Below are 25,583 nucleotides of genomic sequence, written 5' to 3'. Positions count from 1 at the left end.
ACTTTTTCATTACCGTATATTTTTACTTTTTCCCTCACTCAACTTTTTTCATTCATCCCCGGAGGTTTTATCTGGACATGGTTCGTCAGGACTTCAAACAGCCGAAGCTAAGTAACATTAACATGATGCCTTCTAATTGCAGTCGTTGTATTTATAATATACAGGAGAACGATCGCCTTACGGCAAGGATAGCTGTGCTGCAAGCCCAGCTTCAGACGCGATCGTTAGGCAAGGGTAATTTCAGTGTAGGAAAGGATGAAACAGCGTCTGTGCCACCAGTAAGTACAGATAGTAACGTTAGTATAAACCCCCTCGCACGGTCCCCGCAGCCGGACATCTTTCTCATGGCTTCTGGAGGGAAACGCTGTAGGAATGCTCAACCGGTGTCGCTTATTCAGCCGACAGAAACTTTCAACCGGTTCTCCCCATTAAGCGAGTCGGAGTCGGAGGCCGAGACTTCTCTGGTCTCTACTCCTCCCGTTGTGGGGTCTGAGACGCCGACGGCTCCCACCATTAGCTCTGACAAATTGAAAACCCTAGTCATTGGCGACTCCATTACCCGCAGTATTAGACTTAAAACTAATCATCCAGCGATCATACACTGTTTACCAGGGGGCAGGGCTACCGACGTTAAGGCTAATCTAAAGACGGTGCTGGCTAAAGCTAAAACTGGCGAGTGTAGAGAGTATAGAGATATTGTTATCCACGTCGGCACCAACGATGTTAGGATGAAACAGTCAGAGGTCACCAAGCGCAACATAGCTTCAGCGTGTAAATCAGCTAGAAAGATGTGTCGGCATCGATTAATTGTCTCTGGCCCCCTCCCAGTTAGGGGGAGTGATGAGCTCTACAGCAGAGTCTCACAACTCAATCGCTGGTTGAAAACTGTTTTCTGCCCCTCCCAAAAGATAGAATTTGTAGATAATTGGCCCTCTTTCTGGGACTCACCCACAAACAGGACCAAGCCTGGCCTGTTGAGGAGTGACGGACTCCATCCTAGCTGGAGGGGTGCTCTCATCTTATCTACGAACATAGACAGGGCTCTAACTCCTCTAGCTCCACAATGAAATAGGGTGCAGGCCAGGCAGCAGGCTGTTAGCCAGCCTGCCAGCTTAGTGGAGTCTGCCACTAGCACAGTCAGTGTAGTCAGCTCAGCTTCCCCCATTGAGACCGTGTCTGTGCCTCGATCTAGGTTGGGCAAAATTAAAAATGGCGGTGTTCGCTTTAGCAATCTCACTAGTATAAAGACCTCCTCCATTCCTGCCATTATTGAAAGAGATTGTGATACCTCACATCTCAAAATTGGGTTACTTAATGTTAGATCCCTCACTTCCAAGGCAGTTATAGTCAATGAACTAATCACTGATAATAATCTTGATGTGATTGGCCTGACTGAAACATGGCTTAAGCCTGATGAATTTACTGTGTTAAATGAGGCCTCACCCCCAGGTTACATTAGTGACCATACCCCCCGTGCATCCGGCAAAGGCGGAGGTGTTGCTAACATTTACGATAGCAAATTTCAATTTACAAAAAAAAAAACAACAATGACGTTTTCGTCTTTTGAGCTTCTAGTCATGAAATCTATGCAGCCTACTCACTCACTTTTTATAGCTACTGTTTATAGGCCTCCTGGGCCATATGCAGTGTTCCTCACTGAGTTCCCTGAATTCCTATCGGATCTTGTAGTCATAGCAGATAATATTCTAATTTTTGGTGACTTTAACATTCACATGGAAAAGTCCACAGACCCACTCCAAAAGGCTTTCGGAGCCATCATCGACTCAGTGGGTTTTGTCCAACATGTCTCTGGACCTACTCACTGCCACAGTCATACTCTGGACCTAGTTTTGTCCCATGGAATAAATGTTGTGGATCTAAATGTTTTTCCTCATAATCCTGGACTATCGGACCACCATTTTATTACGTTTGCAATTGCAACAAATAATCTGCTCAGACCCCAACCAAGGAGCATTAAAAGTCGTGCTATAAATTCTCAGACAACCCAAAGATTCCTTGATGCCCTTCCAGACTGCCTCTGCCTACCCAAGGACGTCAGAGGACAAAAATCAGTTAACCACCTAACCGAGGAACTCAATTTAACCTTGCGCAATACCCTAGATGCAGTTGCACCCCTAAAAACTAAAAACATCTGTCATAAGAAACTAGCTCCCTGGTATACAGAAAATACACGAGCTCTGAAGCAAGCTTCCAGAAAATTGGAACGGAAATGGCGCCACACCAAACTGGAAGTCTTCCGACTAGCTTGGAAAGACAGTACCGTGCAGTATCGAAGAGCCCTTACTGCTGCTCGATCATCCTATTTTTCCAACTTAATTGAGGAAAATAAGAACAATCCGAAATTTCTTTTTGATACTGTCGCAAAGCTAACTAAAAAGCAGCCTTCGCAAATGGAGGATGGCTTTCACTTCAGCAGTAATAAATTTATGAACTTCTTTGAGGAAAAGATCATGATCATTAGAAAGCAAATTACAGACTCCTCTTTAAATCTGGGTATTCCTCCAAAGCTCCATTGTCCTGAGTCTGCACAACTCTGCCAGGACCTAGGATCAAGGGAGATACTAAAGTGTTTTAGTACTATATCTCTTGACGCAATGATGAAAATAATCATGGCCTCCAAACCCTCAAGCTGCATACTGGACCCTATTCCAACTAAACTACTGAAAGAGCTGCTTCCTGTGCTTGGCCCTCCTATGTTGAACATAATAAACGGCTCTCTATCCACCGGATGTGTACCAAGCTCACTCCATTCAATTAGTGGTTGAGTGGTTTAATGGGGATATACAGTAACTCCAAAATGCCTGAGTGTTTTGCCATATTTTCTCTGATCGCAGGGGGAATATTATGTGATCCGAGGCCATAAAAGCTTAGTTTTCTTCTTCTTGTCTCGTATAACAAACTCACAGGAGCTAAAACCTGAACCAACATTAAATCCACAGGGATTAAAAACAAATACATTTAATTGGAAAGTTAATGATTAGATGTCTTTAAAAACTACCAAACGGATTATAATGAGACATTTACAAACTTTATTGTGGGCCTTGGCATTGTCTTAGCTCAGGAACCTCTCAAGTGTCCCTCACACATTAATATTTTGGGAGGCTTGTTTGCGACGTGGCACCCAGCCGGCGTCTTGCCCCATTGCTTAAGCAGTTGTTGGAGATTTCCTTGCCAAAATGAGCGCAGCAAGTTCCCCGCCAACTCTGATTAGTGGGGTTCGGTCTCCCTCTGTGTGTTTTGTGTGTGCGTGTGTCCCAGCTCCACAGGAACCTGTCGCCTCAGCCAGCGCTCCAGCCAGCCCCGACAGAGAAGCCTGAAATGAACACCAATTAGAGTCCCAGGAGAGGAGAAAGGGGATCTCTCTGTGGCTCTCAGTAAACATGACTTATCCTCCTATCTGCTGCTTGGAATAAACAAACGCCGGCTGAGAAGAGAGTTTCCCATTTCACAATAGTGGGGACTGTAGTGTGTATGTGTGCGGTGTTAGTGGGTTTGGGGGGGGGGGGGGGTAGATAATGGTCTGTGACGAGAAGAGTGGGCTGTGAGGAGTGAGTGTGTGTGTGTGTGTGTGTGTGTGTGTGTGTGTGTGTGCTTGTTCAACACCAAACAGTCTACTCTGACTGTCTGTAGGGTGTCATGGCAGTGAGGGAGAGAGACAGACGAGGGACAGACGTGGGGACAGGAGGGACATCATGCTTATGGCTAGATAATGGGCAGCTTTATTAACAGACATGGCAACAGGGAAAAGACTACACACAGCACAGACTTACAGAGGGATATAACCTCTTACCCTTGTCAGAGTCCTCTTCAGCCATCTAGTAGACATGATCCCCTAAGAGGGGCTGCCTATTGTTGGCAACCTGGTCACAGATATGGCACCCAGTTCTGCACTTGATCTTGTCTCTAGGGTTCCCCAGGTTTGTCTTCAGCAGGCAGGAAAGCGATGGTATCATAATACTGATGGGTCAGGAACATCTTTAGACCTGCAACAGAAGCAGTGCGTGGCTTTCAAAATCATGATGGTGAGAATGTGTGAAATATTTTGTTTCTCCACTCATTCCTAGTTCTCTCTGGAGGTCATATTTTGAAATTGACATTTTTTTCAATTACATAACATAGTAACTAATAATAATATAGTTTTTACATTGTTTGACTGCAATTGTAACTACATTTTAATAATGTGGTAATTACATTGTAATAACAATTATAACTCCATTATTTACCTGAGAGGTCGTATCTTGAAGGCCCCATCCAGCACTTCCTCTCGCAGTCCGTCAGGAGGTCTCCGTAGAAACCGTATCCGAGCAGCGAGACGTACCTGAGGAAGGTGTTGTTGTGATGGACAGAACACACGTCCATGAGTTGGGAGTCACCTGGAGGAGGAACAAACAGAAAGACCGACAGAAAGGGCCTTATTCAACTGGTTGGAATGATGTCACAGAACACTCAAAATAGAATAGTATTGGAGTCAGAGTTGGGGTAAATTCCAATTCAATATCAGTCTCTTCAGAAAGTAAACCTAATTGAAAAGCACGGAAGAGTGCATGCCCCCCCGGAAAACTGCTGCTACTCTCTATGCATAGTCACTTTAATAACTCTACCTACATGTACATGTTACTTCAAATACCTCGAGACTGGTGCCCACGCACATTGACTCTGTACCGGTTCCCCCTATATATAGCCCTTCTATTGTGATTTACTGCTGCTCTTTAATAATTTGTTATTCTTATCTCTTACTTTTTTTTTAGGTATTTTCTTAAATCTGCATTGTTGGTTAAGGGCTTGTAAATAAGCATTTCACTGTAAGGTCTACACCGGTTGTATTTGGCGCATGTGACAAATAAAATTTGATTCGATTTTTTATTAGGCAGAAAAGAGTTGATATGTATCAGAGCCAAAGAAAGATATCATAGCCAATGGGTCTGTCTGGGTCTGGGCAATCAGCACTCACTACACAGTAAATGAGGGGAAAGCGAGACGCAGACCCTGCCTGGCACTTGAGAGAAATATTCAGTTTTACTTTGAAATCTCTGATTTTATATTATGGTAATAGGTCTCTATCGACCGTGCACTACCGTTTAGCCGGGGGACAGTAATTTCAGGCATATCTGTCACAGTTTGATAATTCACTATCTGTTGAGACGCACCAACGACACCAAGACAGACTGGTGAGGAGACAGACTTATTTCCTATTTCCATCTCTACAGCTAGACAGCAGACTGATGCTAGGGATGCTTCCCAAATGGCACCCTATTCCCTAATAGGCCCTGATCAAAAGTATTGTACTATATAGGGAATAGGGTGCTATATGGGATGCAAGCTAGATGTTTTCAGCTGACTCAGTGAACCGTGACAGAACAGAAAGCAGCCAGGGAAATCAGCCCTGCCGTTTACAGATGGACACAGAGATAAGTACGAAGATGAGTTATATTCATCTCTTCATCATTGCTTAGTAATCACACTCCTCCCTTTTCATATTGCTCTTATGAAGAATCTTTGACAATGACACAGCAGACTGACTGGTTTGGTTCTCCAATACTTTCTGAAAAGTTCTTGAATTTAAATGAAAACTTACTGTAGTGCTACAGACTGGTTTACACTTCCTTATTTCTTACTCAAGTGAAGACTGAAGAAATCCGTATGAAGAATGCCTGGCTGCCTTGGGTGTGTGACTGTGTGAGCCAAGCATGTATTCATGATCAAACAACAAATCTTAACACCCAGCCAAAATATTCACAGAAGAGAGAAAACTACCTACTCTCTCAGCTAAATATATCCCTCTGTGAATTTCCAGATTCTTATCTAAGAGATATTTTCTGCAGTTTTGACTCACTTCCTCATTTGAATCTTTCCAAAGCTTCTCTCACCATCTCTGTCTGCCTAACTAACAGAATAACAGTCAAGGTTCAGTCATTTACCTAAACATAGTACCTAGGAAATATGTGATAAGACAATGTGTTGAATTACACACAGCCACTAGGTATCTAGGTAGGTTACCTGATAAAACTGGGGGGACTTGGATACTCTAACCAAGGCTGTATGTGTGCTGTGTTGCTCATATTATTCAGTGAGTCTATTTGATACTGAGAGGTTCTGTTCATTATCTTACCACGTCTAATTAATAAATCATTATTACTTTGAGTCATTATTATCAGCCTCAAAATTATGTAATGGTTGATTGATAGGGAACAATATTTAAAAGGTTTATACAGCCTGAGCAGTGGCAGCAGAAGAGGCCACACTTGACCTCATGAAACCTGTCAGTGAGAAACCAACCAAGGCAAATGCACAACAAAAACGGTGATAATGTGAGTCCTTTTCTCTAGATATAGATGTCAACTGGCTTATACTTCGGTGACAAAAAATAATTTCACCTTCATCTGACTGACTGGAAAAAGGCTGTAATTCTGGACACCAGCAGCAGCAGGCACTTGATGCCAAGAAGTAGCATTAACCTACAGAATCACTGACGCTATAGGAAAGGGAAAGGGGATACCTAGTCAGTTGAATAACTGAATGCCTTCAACTGAAATGTGTCTTCCGCATTTAACCCAACCCCTCTGAATCAGAGACGGGGCTACCTTAATCGACATCCACGTCGTCGGGGAACAGTGGGTTAACTGCCTTGTTCAGGGGCAGAACGACAGATTTTTACCTTGTCAGCTCGGGGATTCAATCCAGCAGCCTTTCGGTTACTGCCCAATGCTCTAAGGCCTACCCAGCTGTGATTTGATTCTCCTCCTCTATCTTCAACCTTAGGTATTGTGAAGTAATGGATTTTACAGTGGTGAAATATATGATGATTTAAAAAAAACTGTCACGCAGCACAACAGGCCCCCTCTTAATGGAGTTTTGAGTGATAGAGTCTTCACAAACCCCTGTAGGACCCCAAGTCCTGTTGCTATTGGGATTCCTTCCCGTAACTCAGCAACAGCCAGATAACAGAACATGGGAGCTGAAGTTAGCCACTGTGAGAGTCAATCATAGCCATGGCCACTAACAAAGGAGTTATAACACAGTCCTACTCTATGGGCTATAACCTTACCATCTCCCCTTTTTTCCTCTTCTACATTTCTCTCCTCCCTTCCCCTCTCCTCTCCCCACCCCTCTTCTCTCACCTGCAGGGATGATTCCGATGCAGAGCGCACATGGAACCAGGTCCTGGTTCGATTGGTTCTGGTCCACTCTGGAATCACTCTGGGTCCAGGCCGTGGACAACCTCGCTGAACATCCTGTCCCCTCCCACACACACCACCCTGAACAGGGACACACACACCCACGATGCATGAAAACAGTCCTTTGAGACCAGCCTTAGAGTGTCTGTTGGTTTTTGTTATTTCCATTCAATTTGTGTCCAATTAAGACCTAGACAACCAGCTGAGGGGATTTCCTAACTAATCAGTGACCTTAATTGATCAATCAAGTACATGGGAGGAGTAAAAACCCGCAGACAATCTGCCCCCCTAAGCTTACATGTTAATGTTGTTGTTGCATTGATGCTGCCATTAATGTCCACCTTGCTCTCAGCAGTCCCCTTTCCTCAGATATGAATGCATTGTGGTTGGACATGGACTGTTTTGTACGGAAATCTTCACTTAGTCGTTTGCACCAACAAAGTCATTTCTGACTGAGATAATAAAGTCTATACCAGGTGATTAAAGTGTCTTCCTGCAGGGTCTAAAACTCATCTGTCACATTGCTTCAGATCTACCTCCGTCTTCAAGTGATCCCTGGAATGATTGGCACTCTCCGTAACTATGAAAACAAGTTATATTGTCAGTATTAGAAACCCATGACGAATATCTCACAAGCTTGTCAAGACGTTGCACATACAACACAAAATATACTGCTCAAAAAAATAAAGGGAACACTTAAACAACACAATGTAACTCCAAGTCAATCACACTTCTGTGAAATCAAACTGTCCACTTAGGAAGCAACACTGATTGACAATACATTTCACATGCTGTTGTGCAAATGGAATAGACAACAGGTGGAAATTATAGGCAATTAGCAAGACACCCCCAATAAAGGAGTGGTTCTGCAGGTGGTGACCAAAGACCACTTCTCAGTTCCTATGTTTCCTGGCTGATGTTTTGGTCACTTTTGAATGCTGGGGGTGCTTTCACTCTAGTGGTAGCATGAGACGGAGTCTACAACCCACACAAGTGGCTCAGGTAGTGCAGCTCATCCAGGATGGCACATCAATGCGAGCTGTGGCAAGAAGTTTTGCTGTGTCTGTCAGTGTAGTGTCCAGAGCATGGAGGCGCTACCAGGAGACAGGCCAGTACATCAGGAGACATGGAGGAGGCCGTAGGAGGGCAACAACCCAGCAGCAGGACTGCTACCTCCGCCTTTGTGCAAGGAGGAGCAGGAGAAGCACTGCCAGAGCCCTGCAAAATGACCTCCAGCAAGCCACAAATGTGCATGTGTCTGCTCAAATGGTCAGAAACATACTCCATGAGGGTGGTATGAGGGCCCGACGTCCACAGGTGGGGGTTGTGCTTACAGCCCAACACCGTGCAGGACGTTTGGCATTTGCCAGAGAACACCAAGATTGGCAAATTCGCCACTGGCGCCCTGTGCTCTTCACAGATGAAAGCAGGTTCACACTGAGCACATGACAGACGTGACAGAGTCTGGAGATGCCGTGGAGAACGTTCTGCTGCCTGCAACATCCTCCAGCATGACCGGTTTGGCGGTGGGTCAGTCATGGTGTGGGGTGGCATTTCTTTGGGGGGCCGCACAGCCCTCCATGTGCTCACCAGAGGTAGCCTGACTGCCATTAGGTACCGAGATGAGATCCTCAGACCCCTTGTGAGACCATATGCTGGTGCGGTTGGCCCTGGGTTCCTCCTAATGCAAGACAATGCTAGACCTCATGTGGCTGGAGTGTGTCAGCAGTTCCTGCAAGAGGAAGGCATTGATGCTATGGACTGGCCCGCCCGTTCCCCAGACCTGAATCCAATTGAACACATCTGTGACATCATGTCTCGCTCCATCCACCAACGCCACGTTGCACCACAGACTGTCCAGGAGTTGGCGGATGCTTTAGTCCAGGTCTGGGAGGATGAGGCCACCTCATCAGGAGCATGCCCAGGCGTTGTAGGGAGGTCATACAGGCACATGGAGGCCACACACACTACTGAGTCTCATTTTGACTTGTTTTAAGGACATTACATCAAAGTTGGATCAGCCTGTAGTGTGGTTTGCACTTTAATTTTGAGTGTGTGACTCCAAATCCAGACCTCCATGGGTTGATAAATTGGATTTCCATTGATTATTTTTGTGTGATTTTGTTGTCAGCACATTCAACTATGTAAAGAAAAAAGTATTTAATAAGATTATTTCATTCATTCAGATCTAGGATGTGTTATTTTAGTGTTCCCTTTATTTTTTTGAGCAGTGTAGTTAAGCCAAGAATCCTGCACACAGTATTTCTCCTCCCATTGTCTAAAAGGAAAAAAAGGTGTTCCAACTAATGGTGAAATTCCAACACCAATTAAAACACCTCGAGCTATGGGGCTGGGTCCAGACTTAAGCCCATGACGGTTCTATGGTCGAGAGCTGCCAATACCCTAGACCAGGGATTGGCAACTCCAGTTCTCGGGGGCCTGATTGGTGTCACACTTTTGCCCCAGCCCCAGCTAACACACCGAACTCCAATAATCAACTAATCATGATCTTCAGTTTAGAATGCAATTAGTTTAAATCAGCTGTGTTTGCTAGGGATGGGGAAAAGGTTAAACACCACTCCAGCCCCCGAGGACTGGAGTTGCCCATCCTTGCCCTAGACAATCCTTGATCTTCCCAAGCTATGTGATGCCTCCCCCTGCCAACACCCTAGACCCTTCAAACTCAACTCTGGACCTCGAAGCCAGTTCCAGTACTCGTTTTCATTGTTCCCCTCTAATCAGGGTTCACGATTTAGACCTGGCATAACAAGTGGGTGCAATTCATTATCAGGTAGAACAGAAAATCAGCAGGCTCTGGACCTCGTAGCATGAGAGTTGAGTACCCCTGCCCTAGATGATCCATAGTCTTCTCAAAGCATCCTACGAATCATAGATGTGTTTGGAATGGATTCCCATGTTTATCGACTATCACAGCTTCCATTAGTGTTCCCTTGATGGATGGTGCTATAAATAAAACCATCTTCTTGGGACTGGTTGGCGGGTATAGGCTGTTTGCCAAGTCAACAAATAAGTATTTGCCGGCCATAAATGCTCATTTGTTATTTAAATGTTAATGTAGGCCCAATGACAGTAAGTCACTGATCACGTCAGTGGAGAAGGAGGCTCGGGAGAAGAGTAGGGCTGCTCTCTGCTCGTAAAGCTGCTTCCCACGCTGTTTTCCACCGTAGCGATTGATGTACACTAGCAAGTGTTTCGGTCGGCTGCCTGCAAAGTAAAGAAGAGTCTGGTTTGGTCATTAAAACGGAGGACTCAACATTTAGTTTAACGGATGGTAGACTGTGACTGTCTGACAACTTCATGAAGTTTTCATTAACCAACAAAACGTTACAGAAATGCTCCGTCATCATCAAACTGACTTCCTCTGACTGATTCTCTTAATGTTCTCTAGAATAAATTGTTTGGATATTGAAGGCTAGATGAGCAAAAAGCATTGGAAAGGTTCTTCTTTGTAAGGTGCTAAATTGTGTGCTAATGGTTGGTAAAATGGTCCCACTTTACACATCCAACACATTTATAGGGTTAGGCCTTCATAGATGTTTCACAAATCATGAACCTTTAAAGTTGGTGTTTGTTTAAAGTAGAGCCAGTAAAACAGTCTGCATTGAAAGAGGACAAAGAAGTGAGTAGTGAGAGCTGGTTTTTGATGGTCTGGACCCACTGTTGACACTGTGCCTCATCTAAGCAATGGAAGATGATTTCTTTACACCGCCAGCAGTGATGTTTGGTCCTCTCCATGTAGGACTATAATTAGAAAAAGGTAAGAGAGAGATAGAAAGAGAGAAAAAGAGAGAGATAAAGACAGAGACTGAAAAACTGTAAAAAGTCAAGAAGGATTCTATCATTCCAACAAAAAATGTAATTCCTGGCTTGTTAGGGTAGATTGACCAAAACAAAGATTCTGCCTCCACAAACCATCCCATGCCAGATGATGTATGAGGGATACCTGTGAATGCATACGGATACAACAGAACTTTATGCTTCCTTCCACCATCTTAGTTTGTTTGGTCTTCTTCTTTGGTCTCTCTGGCACCAACTATCTCAGACACCAGGAGAAAATGATGGTCTGCTGTAAACATTAAGAAACAACACAGAACAACAGTTTAGTGCCCCATAATATCACATAAATTACACAAAGGACAGTTTGAGCTGCGGTCAGGATTTACAATTCAGCAATAATAAAGATATGATATTAAAAAGCAAAGATAACCTGGGGTTAACTTTACTTGAATGGGCATCTTTTTAGGGTCATATTCCCAGTGGTTGTATGAATTAAATCAAGGAACATTATATCTGTCTTGGGACCATGTGAATGCTTGGAATGAGCCTTCCTGTTTTGTTGACTTTCCTATTGACAGGCTGTGGGCACTACAGTTTGCGTCACTGGATGCCAGTAAACATCTCATGTGACTGTGACGTACTGGGAGAAGGGTGACAATAAAAACACCCTGAAATCTGTTCAAAGGAATCCCATGCATAATAGAGATATATGTGAACGTATACAAATGTAAGCAAGGTTTGAAATCATTGTTTTAGTCAAAAGTTATGTCTGTTTGGGAAATATGTTCTGACCATCCTTTCAAGAATCTAGTTGATTGAAACCTGCCATTTGTGTGTGTTGTACCTTTTAGAGTTGTGACATAGGCAGTCAACCAGCCGCTCGGTCAAGTATAACAATTGGTTCTATTTTTATTAATTTTTTACCTTTATTTAACTAGGCAAGTCAGTTAAGACCAAATTGTCATCTACAATGACAGCCTACATCAGCCAACGCTGGGCCAATTGTGCGCCGCCCTATGGGACTCCCAATCACGGCCGGTTGTGATGCAGCCTGGATTCGAACCAGGGTGTCTGTAGTAACGCCTCAGGCACTGAGATGCAGTGCCTTAGACCGCTATGCCACTCTGGAGCCTATATTTAGTCATATCACATATTATTCTCAACATAAAGAACAATGGAGCTTTCGAAACATTCCAGTACTGACAATGCTAAACAATGAGAAGGGCGGTATTCCTTGTACATTCTCCAGTATATTAGCGACAGTATAATCAACAGGGGGGGGGGGGTTATTCTTTAGTCACATGTGGACTCTGATTAGTGATAGCAGAGAGATGGGACGGGTGACTCCAGGTTTACAGCCCGTCATAATCATAAGGTCTTGGGCTTAATCTGTTGTATCACTGTGACACTAGGGCTCTATTTTATGACATGAAATAAACCAAACTTTGATTCACTCCACTAAAAATATAATTAAATACATTGATCAAACACTATGCTAGGCTCCTATTTTTGTTAAAATGGGTCAAATAAGAGAGGTGCCTGAGAAGCAGTCAGGCCATCCCTGGGGCACCCCAGTATGAAGACAACAACACTCACTAAACTGGGTAAGTGGAAGTTCCCTGGAACAATGGCTGACATTCCAACGGACCCAAAGATGCTCTGCCTTCACATGGCATAACACCTAACAAAAAATCTGGTCAGCAAGAAACTGTCAAAGTGAGGACAAGTAAACTACAGTGTCACGTGTGCATTGCCCGGCCTCAGTCTTCTGTGACTGGGTCTTCCTCTTCAAGATATGTCAGTATTAGTAGCTGATGATTATAGAGCAGACCCAATTTGCGTAAAGCCTCTAAAGCAGGCGGCTAAGTAAGTACTGCCTTGAATCACTGGCTTGCACAAGTGACTCAACTACCACGCTGAACACACAACCCAATTACTGTTGCTGTATGTGACCTGACCTGATGGTGTGACACAGGTTAGAAAACACAGGAGCTCTTTCCACACACAATTCACTTGTTGTCATGGATTGGACGAAGGCGCAGAGGGTATAGTGCTCATCTTCTTAATTTATTTGAAGATAATGCTTAAACAAAATAAACAAAATGACGAACCAGTTCCGCAAGGCAACACAGGCTATACAGGAAAACAACCACCCACAAAACACAAGTGAAACAAACCCCAACTAAATATGGCCTCCAATTAGAGACAATGACAACCAGCTGCCTCTAATTGGAGGTCCTACCAAAACCCCAACATAGAAATAGAAAACTAGATTTAAACATAGAAAACATAGAACCTAAACCAAAAACACCGAAACACACAAAACAAACACCCCCCTGCCACGCCCTGACCAAACTACAATGACAAATAACCCCTTTTACTGGTCAGGATGTGACACTTGTCTGGCACAGCTATAACCAAGAGAAGTTGTCTAACAACTACTGTGTGTAGAATGCACAGGATTTCGAGATTGTATTGGCACCAAGACCTAACTGGGATCCAGAGTTTTTATAGTCAGGTCATATGGTCAGGAAAAACAACTTAATCCTAATGAGTACAGTCAGATATAACCAAGGGAAGAAGTGTGAATATTATCTCATAATATCTGGCTTATACAAACACCCCAAAGGCGGAATTGGCAGTCCTCCAGCTACAACTAAAATATAGAACAAATCCATAGAAAGGTAAGCTGTGTAAAACAAAGCATGGGGGCTTTATAAAGTACCAACAAAGCAGTTTTTAACCTCAAACCCATTGCTACTTGGCCTGATAATGGAATATTACAATTTCTAAATGATAACCTTCCTAAGTTCTCCCATGTCACCCCGCTCCTCTGCACCCTCCACTGGCTTCCAGTCAAAGCTTGAATCATCTTCAAGACCTGGTGCTTGCCTACGGAGCAGCAAGGGGAACTGCACCTCCTTACCTTCAGGCTATGCTCAAACCCTACATTCCAACTCTCTTGGCCCTCCCACCCCTACGGAAGAGCAGCTTCCGCTCAGTCAAAGCTCTTCTCTGTCATGCACCCCAATAGTGGAACAAGGCAAGCTTCCCCCTAAAGTCAGGACAGCGGTGTCCCTGCCCATCTATCGATAACGTCTGAATGCCAGCTTTCCAACAAGTCAGTTCATCAAATTTCTGCCCTGGTCAACTGTAAGTGCTGTTATTGTGAAGTGAAAACAGCAACAGTTGCAACGCTCACTACTGAGTTCCAAATTGCCTCTGGAAGCAACGTCAGCACAATAACTATTCATTGGTAGCTTCATGAAGTGGGTTTCCATGGCCCAAGCAGCAGCACATGATCACCACGCACAATGCCAAGTGTTGGCTGGAGTGGTGTTAAGCTCGCCGCCATTGGACTGAAGCAGTGGAAACACATTCTCTGGAGTGATGAATCACACTTCACTATCTGTCAGTCTGATGGATGAATCTGGGTTTGGCGGATGCCAGGCAAAAGCTACCTGCCCCAATGCATAGTGTCAACTGTAAAGTTCGGTGGAGGAGGAATAATGGTCTGGGGCTGTTTTCCATGGTTTGGTCTAGGCCCCTTTGTTCCAATGAGGGGAAATCTTAATGCTACAGGATACAATGACATTCTAGATGATTCTGTGCTTCCAACTTTGTGGCAACAGTTTGGGGAAGGCCCTTTCCCATTTCAGCATGATAATGCCCCCGTGCACAAAGTGAGGTCCATACAGAAATGGTTTGTCGAGATCGGTGTGGAAGAACTTGACTGGCCTGCACATAGCCCAGACCGCAACCCCATCAAACTTCTTTAGGGATGAATTGGAACGACGACTGCGAGCCAGGCCTAATCGCCCAACATCAATGCCCGACCTCACTAATGCTTTTGTGGCTGAATAGAAGCAAGTCCCCACATCAATGTTCCAACATCTAGTGGAAAGCCTTCCCAGAAGAGTGGAGGCTTTTAACGTCAATCGGTGCTCAGTGGGCGAGGATGCTGGTTGAAGTAAATGGAAAGAGAGATGGCTAATGGGTAGATGTCAGTAAGAGCTGGGAGAGGTGACATTAATGAAAGAGAGATTGTCAAACTCTTGGTTTAACCACCAGACAACAGAAAGAAAAAAAAACTGTTATGAGCTGAACATAACAGTATGGCAGTGGAAGGGAGGACAGTAGAAGGTGACTCAACTGTGGTTTGTGATTTCCCATTGTAACCAATTCAGTTGCAGTAATTCCGTTTAGGATTTTTTTGTAATTCCGTTACCAATTTGGTAACAGAATAATGAATTTTAATCACTTAATGATTAGTAAACAAAGTTAATATCGGTAAAATCACTATAACTAAATGGTTATAGTCTACCATTACTTGTTATTTTCATTATCCTCCCTCTTGAGGGAGAGAAAGTAAAAAATATACTAAAGGTATGTGGGTTTTTGGTAACGGAACTACACGGCACAGGGTAAACAATTTCTACAAAATGACATATAAGTGTTGATATTAGTTGTCAGGGGCCTTACATCAACATTATTGTGTTTTGATGGATTTCTGATACCGTTTAAAACCTTTCCTGGTAGATGTTTTCTAAGATCCCTTTTCCCTCTATTCATCCAGAAATCAAAGCCTTTACTTATGCTTAGTTTTACAGGATGGAAAATGGTTGAAAAATGTATCTATGCCTGCATTTCGAAACAATACAGACTCTTAGCTTTCATTTGACACACAATTTGATATGCTCCTATGAACTTCATATGTTGGTGCTCATGGGTCCTTTTCAATGGAAATGCCCTAATGAGTTATTAGCCAGGTTAACACCACGGCCCTTGTTTAGTTTACAGATAAGGACAGTGACTCTTGTCGTCAGTGTGCTGGTCGAATGTGTGAGTCTGTGTGTTTGATATTGCTAGTTGACCATTGACCTAAGAGCTTTAGAGGGTTATTAACCTGTCTGGGATAGGGGGCAGTATTTTCACGGCCGGATAAAAAACGTACCCGATTTAAACTGGTTACTACTCTTGCCCAGAAACGAGAATATGCATATTATTAGTAGATTTGGATAGAAAACACTCAAAGTTTCTAAAACTGTTTGAATGGTGTCTGTGAGTATAACAGAACTCATATGGCAGGCAAAAACCTGAGAAGATTCCAAGCAGGATGTGGCCTGTCTGCGAATTTGTAGTCCTTCTGTTGCTTCTCTATCGAAACTACAGTATCTGAGCTGTTACGTGACACTTTCTAAGGCTTCCATTGGCTCTCTAAAGCCTTCAGAAACCGGATTGAAGCGTCTGCTGTCTCTGGGCAGATAACAGGAGCACAGTTTGTCAGTGGACTGCCTGGTGACAAAGAGATTGGAGATGCGCGTTCATGAGATCACGCCATTTTTTTATTTTCCTCTTTGAATGAATACAGCATTGTCCGGTTGGAATATTATCGCTATTTTACGAGAAAAATAGCATAAAAATTGATTTTAAACAGTGTTTGACATGCTTCTAAGTACGGTAATGGAACATTTTGATTTTTTTTGTCTGGAAATGCGCTCGCGCGTTACCCTTTAGATAGTGACCTGAACGCACGAACAAAACGGGGGTATTTGGACATAACTATGGATTATTTGGAACAAAAACAACATTTGTTGTGGAAGTAGCAGTCCTGGGAGTGCATTCTGACGATGAACAGCAAAGGTAATACAATTTTTCTAATAGTAATTCTGAGTTTAGTGAGCGTCGAAGTTGGCGGGTGTCTGAATAGCTAGCTTTTGATGGCTGAGCTATGTACTCAGAATATTGCAAAATGTGCTTTCGCCGAAAAGCTATTTTAAAATCTGACATAGCGATTGCATAAAGGAGTTCTGTATCTATAATTCTTAAAATAATTGTTATGTATTTTGTCAACGTTTATGATGAGTAATTTAGTAAATTCACCGGAAGTTTTGGGTGGGAATGCTAGTTCTGAACATCACATGCTAATGTAAAAAGCAGTTTTTTTTATATAAATATGAACTTGATTGAACAAAACATGCATGTATTGTATAAGATAATGTCCTAGGAGTGTCATCTGATGAAGATCATCAAAGGTTAGTGTTGCATTTAGCTGTGTTTTGGGTTTTTGTGACATATATGCTTGCTTTGAAAATGGCTGTGTGATATTTTTGGCTGTGTACTCTCCTAACATAATCTAATGTTTTGCTTTCGCTGTAAAGCCTTTTTGAAATCGGACAATGTGGTTGGATTAACGAGTCTTATCTTTCAAATGGTGTAAAATAGTCGTATAAGTTGAAACATTGAAATTATTGCATTTTTGAGGTATTTGTGTTTTGCGCCACGTTCTTCCATTGGATATTTGGCGAGGCGTTCCGCTAGCAGAACGTCTAGATGCAAGAAGGACATTTGGTTCCACTTAGAGAAAGCCAATGGCAGTGTGCAATGCGCACATATCCCGTTGAAGGGATCAAAATCGACAACATCCGGTGAAGCTGGAGCGCGCCAAATTCAAATGACAAAATCGTAATATTAATCATTCATGAAAATACAAGTGTCTTACATCATTTAAAAGCTTAACTTCTTGTTAATCCAACCTCATTGTCAGATTTCAAAAAGGCTTTACGGCGAAAGCATACCATGTGATTATCTGAGGACAGCGCCCCACACCAAAATACTTTTCCAAACCAGCACAGGCGTCACAAAAGTAACAAATACCAATAAAATAAATCACTTACCTTTGAAGAGCTTCCTCTTTTTGCAATACCAAGGGTCCCAGCTACACAACAAATGGTTGTTTTGTTCGATAAAGCCCTTCTTTATATCCCAAAAATGTCAGTTTAGTTGGCACGTGTGATTCAGTAATCCACTAGTTCAACATGCATACAAACAAATCCAAACAGTTACCAGTAAAGTTCGTCCAAACAAGTCAAACGATGTTTCTAATTAATCCTCAGGTACTCTAATATCTAAATAAATGATACAATTTAAGACGGAGAATAGTATGTTCAATAGGGAAGATAAATAACGAAGAGCGCGCACCTCATTCACAAGCGCAACAAGACTACATTTCTAATGACAGACATCTTGAAAAAAACTACAACTACTCAATAATTTTTCAAAAAACAAGCCCTGAAACCCTTTCTTAAGACTGTGGATATTAAGTAGATGCCATAGGAACTGCAATCTGGGAGGAATTCATTTGAATATCCCATAGACAAGCATTGAAATGGACTGTGACCTAAAAAACAAAATTCCGCATGGATTGTCCTCGGGCTTTTGCCTGCCATATCAGTTCTGCTATACTCACAGACATTATGTTAACAGTTTCAGAAACTTCAGAGTGTTTCCTATCCAATGTTACCAATTATATGCATATCCTAGCTTCTGGACCTGAGTAACAGGAAGTTTACTTTGGGCACGTCGTTCATCCGAACTCCCGAACCCTGCCCCCTGGCCCTAAGAGTTTTAAGTGTTGATGATAATCACTGTACTTACTTGTGTATTAGGATGGTAAGTTCCTCATTCACTTGAATAAACAAAGTCCAGGAGGCAGAATGACATTTCATAACTAGAGGATGAGCTGTTTTACTATCTTATATAGCAGTTGCATTTGGTAGGAAAAAGTTGTACATGTTGTTGAATGCAGTCAGACCCTTGCTACATGAGACTGACATACTAACAAACACTTAATTTACCCCTGCATGGTTTTGATAAAGGCCATATGGTGAAGATAACTATTCAGTATATTTTTTTAAAAGGCATACATTTTCGTTTACTGCCACTGCAACAGGTTGGTGGAAAACCATGGATATCATAGAGTAAATACACTGAACAAAAAAAAACAATTTCAAAGGATTTACTGAGTTACAGTTCATATAAGGAAATCAGTCAATGTCACGTCCTGACCATAGAAAGATGTTATTTTCTATGGTAGAGTTGGTCAGGGCGTGACAGGTTTTTTTCTCTATGTTTTCTATTTCTATGTTTAGGTTCTAGTTTTGTATTTCTATGTTGGGGTTTTGTTTGGGATGATCTCCAATTAGAGGCAGCTGGTCCTCATTGTCTCTAATTGGAGATCATACTTAAGTAGGGGTTTTTCCACCTGGGTTTTGTGGGTGATTAATTTTGAGTTGTGTCTGTGTTCATCTCTGTGTCACAGTTTGTTGTTTTCTCATTCAGTGTATTTATGTATTGCATAGTTTCACAGTATAAATAAAATGTGGAACGACACATACACTGAACTTTGCTCCACTCCTCCTTTCGACAACCGTGACAGTCAATTGAAATAAATAAATTAGGCCCTAATCTATGGATTTCACATGACTGGGAATACAGATATGCATCTGTTGGTTACAGATACCTAAAAAAAAAGGTAGGGGCGTGGATCAGAATACCAGTCAGTATCTAGTGTGACTACCATTTGCCTCAAGCAGTGCGACATCTCCTTCGCATAGAGTTGATCAGGCTGTTGATTGTGGCCTGTGGAATGTTTTCCCACCCCTCTTCAATGGCTGTACGAATTGGCGGGAACTGGAACACACTGTCGTACACATCGATCCAGAGCATCCCAAACATGCTCAATGAGGGACGTCTGGTAAGTATGCAGGCCATGGAAGAACTGGGACATTTTCTGCTTCCAGGATTTGTGTACAGATCCTTGCAACATGGGGCTGTGCATTGGCATGTTGAAACATGAGGTGATGGAAGCGGATGAATTACACAACAATGGGCCTCAGGATATCGCCATGGTATCTCTGTGCATTTAAATCAATAAAATGCATTTTTGTTTGTTGTCCATAGCTTATGCCTGCCCATACCATAACCCCACCACCACCATGGGGCACTCTGTTCACAACCTTAACATCAGCAAAGCGCTCTCCCAAACGACACCATACAATGGTTGCTCAACTAAAAGTGGTTTAGTACGGTACCCTGCGTCACTACTTCATTGCTCCAGACCAGCGCAAGGGGGAGTTAGAGCACTGATTATGCTTTTGGGTCTGACAATGAATGGGCAACATAAACCAAATAGAAACTGATAATTGTGCATGACTACTCGTCAGTATTACTTACTAAAACTGTTGTTACACTAAGGTTTTTATTCTAAGAGAAACTTAGACTACAATTAGGGTGTGGAAATGTTAGGATTATTTTGCTCTTACTGGAGTACTGTAGCCTACTCCCAATCCGTCATGTTGTACAGCGCCCGAGGGGCGCAGCGGTGGTGGTTCAATACCTGTGCTGGCCGCGACTGGGAGTCCCATGAGGTGACAGTAGGCTTTTGGTTTCTCTCCCTCTAAAAATAGAAATAAATAATTGTACATAACAAACTGGCTTTATTTACAAATTAGAAAGAATCTCTCACCCCATACTCAAGAATAGCCTTTTTCCTCGCTCACTTTAGGTTATTTGAAAACTAAATAATCTCTAAAATATCGTTATTTTAAAAACAAAGTGATTATTATTAATATTAATTAATTTACAATTATATAAAAGCCCCTTAGATATTCTCACAGATCAGATTTGCCCTAATGAAAAATGCCCCTTAGATATTCATTTAGAATCCTCCAATCCTCTACAGTAAATCTAATTATTGGCTGAGAGTCACGTCATTGAAAAAAATATTTTTCGATACACTGTAGGCCTACCGTAAGCAACATGAGTCTCACTAGTGTTGAGTAATGTACCGTTAAAAGTGGTGTAGATCTTATTTATTTAAAAAGCATATTGAAGTTAGAAGCAATACGATAAGAAGCAATAGCCTACCCTCTGTTGTCATCAATTTCAGCACTGTTTCGCACTGCTCTGGGACAAGCATGGGGAATGGTCTTGATAAATCAATGAGATTTCTTTTCCCAGAATCTTCGTTTGGGTATTGGTTAGACTACAATTAGGGTGTAGAAATGTTATGCTCTTAGTGCTGTAGTCTACTCTCAACCGTCACGTTGTACAGCGCCATATTTTAAGTTCCATTCTAACGGAAACCCTGAGGGTTTCATTTTTTATTTTTCTTGGAATAGAAACACCATATTATTAATCAAATTAATTAAGCTAAATGTCTTAAAATCAATCCCATATACTATGTTCTTACAAAAAAGTACAGCCAATATTGAAGGCTATCAAATGCTTCTCAAAGATACCCTCTGGTATCTTGCACTTAGATATAGCTTGCACTTAGATATGCATTTAAAAACTGTTTTGAAGAAGGTGGTGGGGATAGGATTGAGGAGGCAGGTTGAAGGCTTAAGTTGTGATATCACTTTCCTGAACATGTCTGTGTCAACCAGGGGAAATAAATCCATAGTGCTGTCATGACTGTCCTGTGAGGATCCGAATGGGTCAGATCAGCTTGGCAATGGATGACAGCAACCAGACCCTCTCTCACCCACAGAGGGGGTAGGAGGGAGCTGGTGGGGGGTTGGCAGCTCAAACCCTGTTGTAAATTAAAGGAGATCCTGAGGACATACATCTCCAAATTAACACAGGAATTTTCCTTTGTCTCCAGAGACTTTTCCAGCCGAAACTAACACGTTCTAAAATGAATACTAGAAAAAAATTCCTAACATAGAATGTGGGGAATGGTCAGAGGCGAGCTAAAGAATAATATCATATGGGTTGTTGTTTTCTGATGTCATTAATTGTGTTATAAAGGAAATACTGACTGTAACTTTAAAAGTATATACACTACATGTATGAAGTCTCCATCCATAACGTTGTATATGAAAATTGATTAAATTATTTTGGTTAAGATAGGAATGTGATTTTAGGAGTCATAAGAGATCATTTGTCTCCTATAAACCTTAAATAGTAAGTAGCCACACCCCGAGTGAGGCCAGAGAGCATGTCTGCCTGGCGGAACCATCCCTTTCAACCAGAGTGCATAAAAGGATTGGTAAAGAAATTAACATTTACACCAGAACATCGCCAGGCTGCAGCTGCGTGTGTAAAGTGGTTTGAACCCTGAATACCAACACAAGGTGGAAAAGAAACCTCCCCTCTCAGACAATCACTGGTAAGTCGACAGTGAAGAGGCGATTCCGGGATGCTGGCCTTCTAGGCAGAGTTGCAATAGTAATTTACAACATTAACAATGTCTACACTGTATTTCTGATAAATTTGATGTTATTTTAATGGACAAAAAATTGGCTTTTCTTTCAAAAACAAGGACATTTCTAAGTGACCCCAAACTTTTGAACGGTAGTGTAGTTAGTTGATTCGATAAATAACAGTCAACAGATTAATGAAAGTAAAGTCACGACAGTGCCTTTGCATGGTAGGCTAGGGCACATATCAAACTTCTCATCAGGTCTTGCTTGACTGATAACCAACATTAGGCTGGGTATCTCTGAAATATGCCGCGTCTCATCACATTTAGATAACGAGGAAGGTTCACAGGTTTGCGAGGGCAGGATTTATCAGGACATTAACGGTCGAGAAGAGCATTCTCAAATTAGTCTGATTAATAGTGATCAAGTTACAAAAATGTGCCTGTCTGGCATTTCTAATTGCTTTGGTATATATGCCAAGTTTCTCTCTCAGAATATCATAATGGACCTGCAACTTTGACCTTCTCTACTCCCACTCTGCCTTTCTGCAATTTCTCTTTAATTGATTAGTTTCCTCACTCATCCAAGGGGCTCTCCATTTGAATGTGGCCTTTTTCAACTTCGGTGGAGCTATGGCATCAATGGTTGCCCTTAATTTTCTATTAAAGTTATCAACTAAATCATCACAAGAGGATTGCAGAATAGGTGGTGGAGTACTATTCATTCACTCAAAATCTGTAGCAACTTCAGGGGTAAGATAGCGTTTTAATAATGCGTTCAGTATTACACTGTGCTCTGGGTAACAAGGTACAAAAAAATACAGTGGTGATTAGATAAAGTAACATCAACAATAGAGGATATGTCAGTATAAAGCCCCTTGGTAATAACCAGGCCCAGAGTATGGCCTCTTTATGGGTGGGCCAAGTAACATGTTGGATAAAGTACATAGAGCTCAAAAGATTCATAAATTCAGTGGCCTTAGAGACAGTCTCTTTGTCAACATGAATATTAAAATCGCCCAACACAATGATTTTATCATAGTTCTCAAGGACATTCAATCAACTTTGGGCTCAGTAATGAGGACATTTACGAGAAAGAACAATCACAAAGTAAAACCTAACATTTAAATGTGCCATATTCAATGAGTGTGGGCTACTTTGCCCCTGAGGCATCTGCCTCGAGGTAACCAATAGAGTAACAACCAAATTATTAACATTACAAACACGTTTTCTGACAGTCTCCAATCTATCAGAATGGTAGATGAGAGTTTATACCATATAAACTCAATAGAAGGAGGAGTTAAAGGAACGTAAATTAAGTTACAATAACCATAGTGCCATTTCTATAGGAGTTGATATGCTTGCCAAGTCCTCTCTTGCTTTTTCTGACAGGGAGAACTGGAGTACTACCAGACCCTGTCTGTCTCTAAAACTCGATGTTGCTTGAAAAAATCCTGGAACCCCTGCAGTTAGGGTGAGTCTCTTTTAAAAAGTGCTGGTTGCTCCCACAGCAAATCAAAGAGACATTCCTGTCGTTGCAAAGTTTCTATAGGTACTCGTTTAGGGCAAATAAATGGCTGAAATGTTCCGAATCCCTTCAGTAGCACGGGAGGGGGCCAGAGATAATTATTCTCTTCCCTGTGCTAGCGAGGGTGTTTAAAAAATGTTTGCAGTCCTCCTTCAGTTCCTCAGATCGCCTAAAACGAAGATCGTTAAAACCTACGTGAGTGAAGATGGTGTCAATATTGGAGTAGTTTGCCAGTACCGTGGGCAGGAGTTGATGTCATGGACATGGGCTCCTGGGTGACAGTGGACCTTCGTCGATCCACAGTTCATTAGGCAGGCCAAAATTTCTCACCATCGAGTTTCCCATGATGGTGGTTGTGATAGAATATGATGGGGAAGAGACCTGCTGAACTGCGGTGGCTGTGGGGGAGGGTGCCACTGGGCGGCCACCGGCTGTTGGTATATACCCAGGATCCGTGCTGACTCCCGGGGCTAGTAGAGCCGTCTCAAGTGGGGTAAAGCTGTTTGATAGCTGGATCAGATCTTCTCGGATAGATGAAGAGTGGCCAGACTGCCTCCCCGATTTCCCACGCCTCGTGAGTTTCCAGTCTCCCATGGGCCGCGGAGTTGAGCTTAACATCTGTCCGTTGGATTGGGACAATGCCACCCGAGTCATCAACAGCTTTGCTATAGGAGGCATTTTAAAACTGAGATTCGGTTTGCCTGGCTTACAGCAAGGTCGGTGTACTTAGAAAGCAGGTTATCCAGAGGATCTCTTCCCTAAGCTGCTTGATGGTGGTGCATTTAGGGCAGACAAATCCATGTCCATTTTCCAGTTCCACCTTATCTTCATCGTGTGATTGTGTGGAAAACATCTGACACCTGGCACATTTGTGCCCAACCATGGAAAAAACACCAGTGGGCTAGCACTGCTAGCGTTAGCCTGATCTGTTTTCATGATGGCTAGCAGCTAACTGCTACTTAACAGGAATCCGGGAGAAAAACTTGCGGTTCCAGCCATAAAGGCTGACCGCATTGCGGAATCCGTAGCAATACAAACTTTAGCTATGATTAAAAATGATTTCATTAAAACTATTTCATAAAACAGACATTTTGTCATGGGGCGGAGAGAAATAAAGAGCAGTTTGAAAGATAATTTCCTGGATAATTTCCTGGAATTTTGCAATGACTTATGACATGTTAATGATATGAGTGAGAATGACTGACAAAATCCATGGCATGGCTGAGTGACTGAGATAAGAGAAAAACTGCTGATGTCACGTTTGTTGTTAGAAATGGACCAAGGCGCAGCGTGAGTAGTGTTCCACATCTTTATTATATAGTGAAACTAAGCAAAATACAAAAATAATACAGAATAAACAAAACTTGATGACAATGCAACTACACATAAACAATATTCCATAACCCACAGGTGGAAAAACATGTTACTTAAGTATGATCCCCAATTAGAGACAACGATTACCAGCTGCCTCTAATTGGGAATCATACACAATCACCAACATAGAAAAACAAACCTAGAACCCCACATAGAAATAATAAACTAGACTAACCCCCCAGTCACACCCTGACCTACTCTACCATAGAAAATAAGGACTCTCTATGGTCAGGATGTGACAGCTGAGGCACAACCAAATTTCGAAATTGAACCTGGTGTATTTTACAATTTTTTTCTCTCAAAAGTAAGTTGACACCCCGACTGAGTTCACCCACCCCCCTCAAAAAATGTGCTCATACAAACAGAAAAGTATGTGGACAGCTCAGTGACTCTCAACCTGGCACCGACATAGGATGCCACCTTTCCAACAAGTCAGTTCGTCAAATTTCTGCCCTGCTAGAGCTGCCCCGTTCAACTGTAAGTGCTGTTATTGTCAAGTGAAAAAGTATTGGAGCCACAACGGCTCAGCCACAAAGTGGCCACACAAGCTCACAGAACGGGATCGCCGAGTAATGAAGCACGTAGCATGTAAAAATTGTATGTCCTCGGTTGCAATACTCACTTCCGAGTTCCAAACTGCCTCTGGAAGCAACATCAGCACAGGAACTGTTCATCGGGAGCTTCATGAAATGGGTTTTCA

General features: G+C 42.4%; 1 pseudogene; it reads right to left on the bottom strand.

Moving 5' to 3' along the window:
* LOC123743852 (ceramide kinase-like) overlaps positions 1 to 20,895 on the bottom strand; it is a 38,846-nt pseudogene extending 17,951 nt beyond the window's left edge.
* Positions 20,896 to 25,583: the final 4,688 nt, after the last annotated feature.

Source organism: Salmo salar, chromosome 07 (genome assembly GCF_965601325.2).
Source record: "Salmo salar chromosome 07, fSalSal1, whole genome shotgun sequence".
NCBI classification, from domain to species: domain Eukaryota; kingdom Metazoa; phylum Chordata; class Actinopteri; order Salmoniformes; family Salmonidae; genus Salmo; species Salmo salar.
This window is presented reverse-complemented; position numbering and strand designations above follow the sequence as displayed.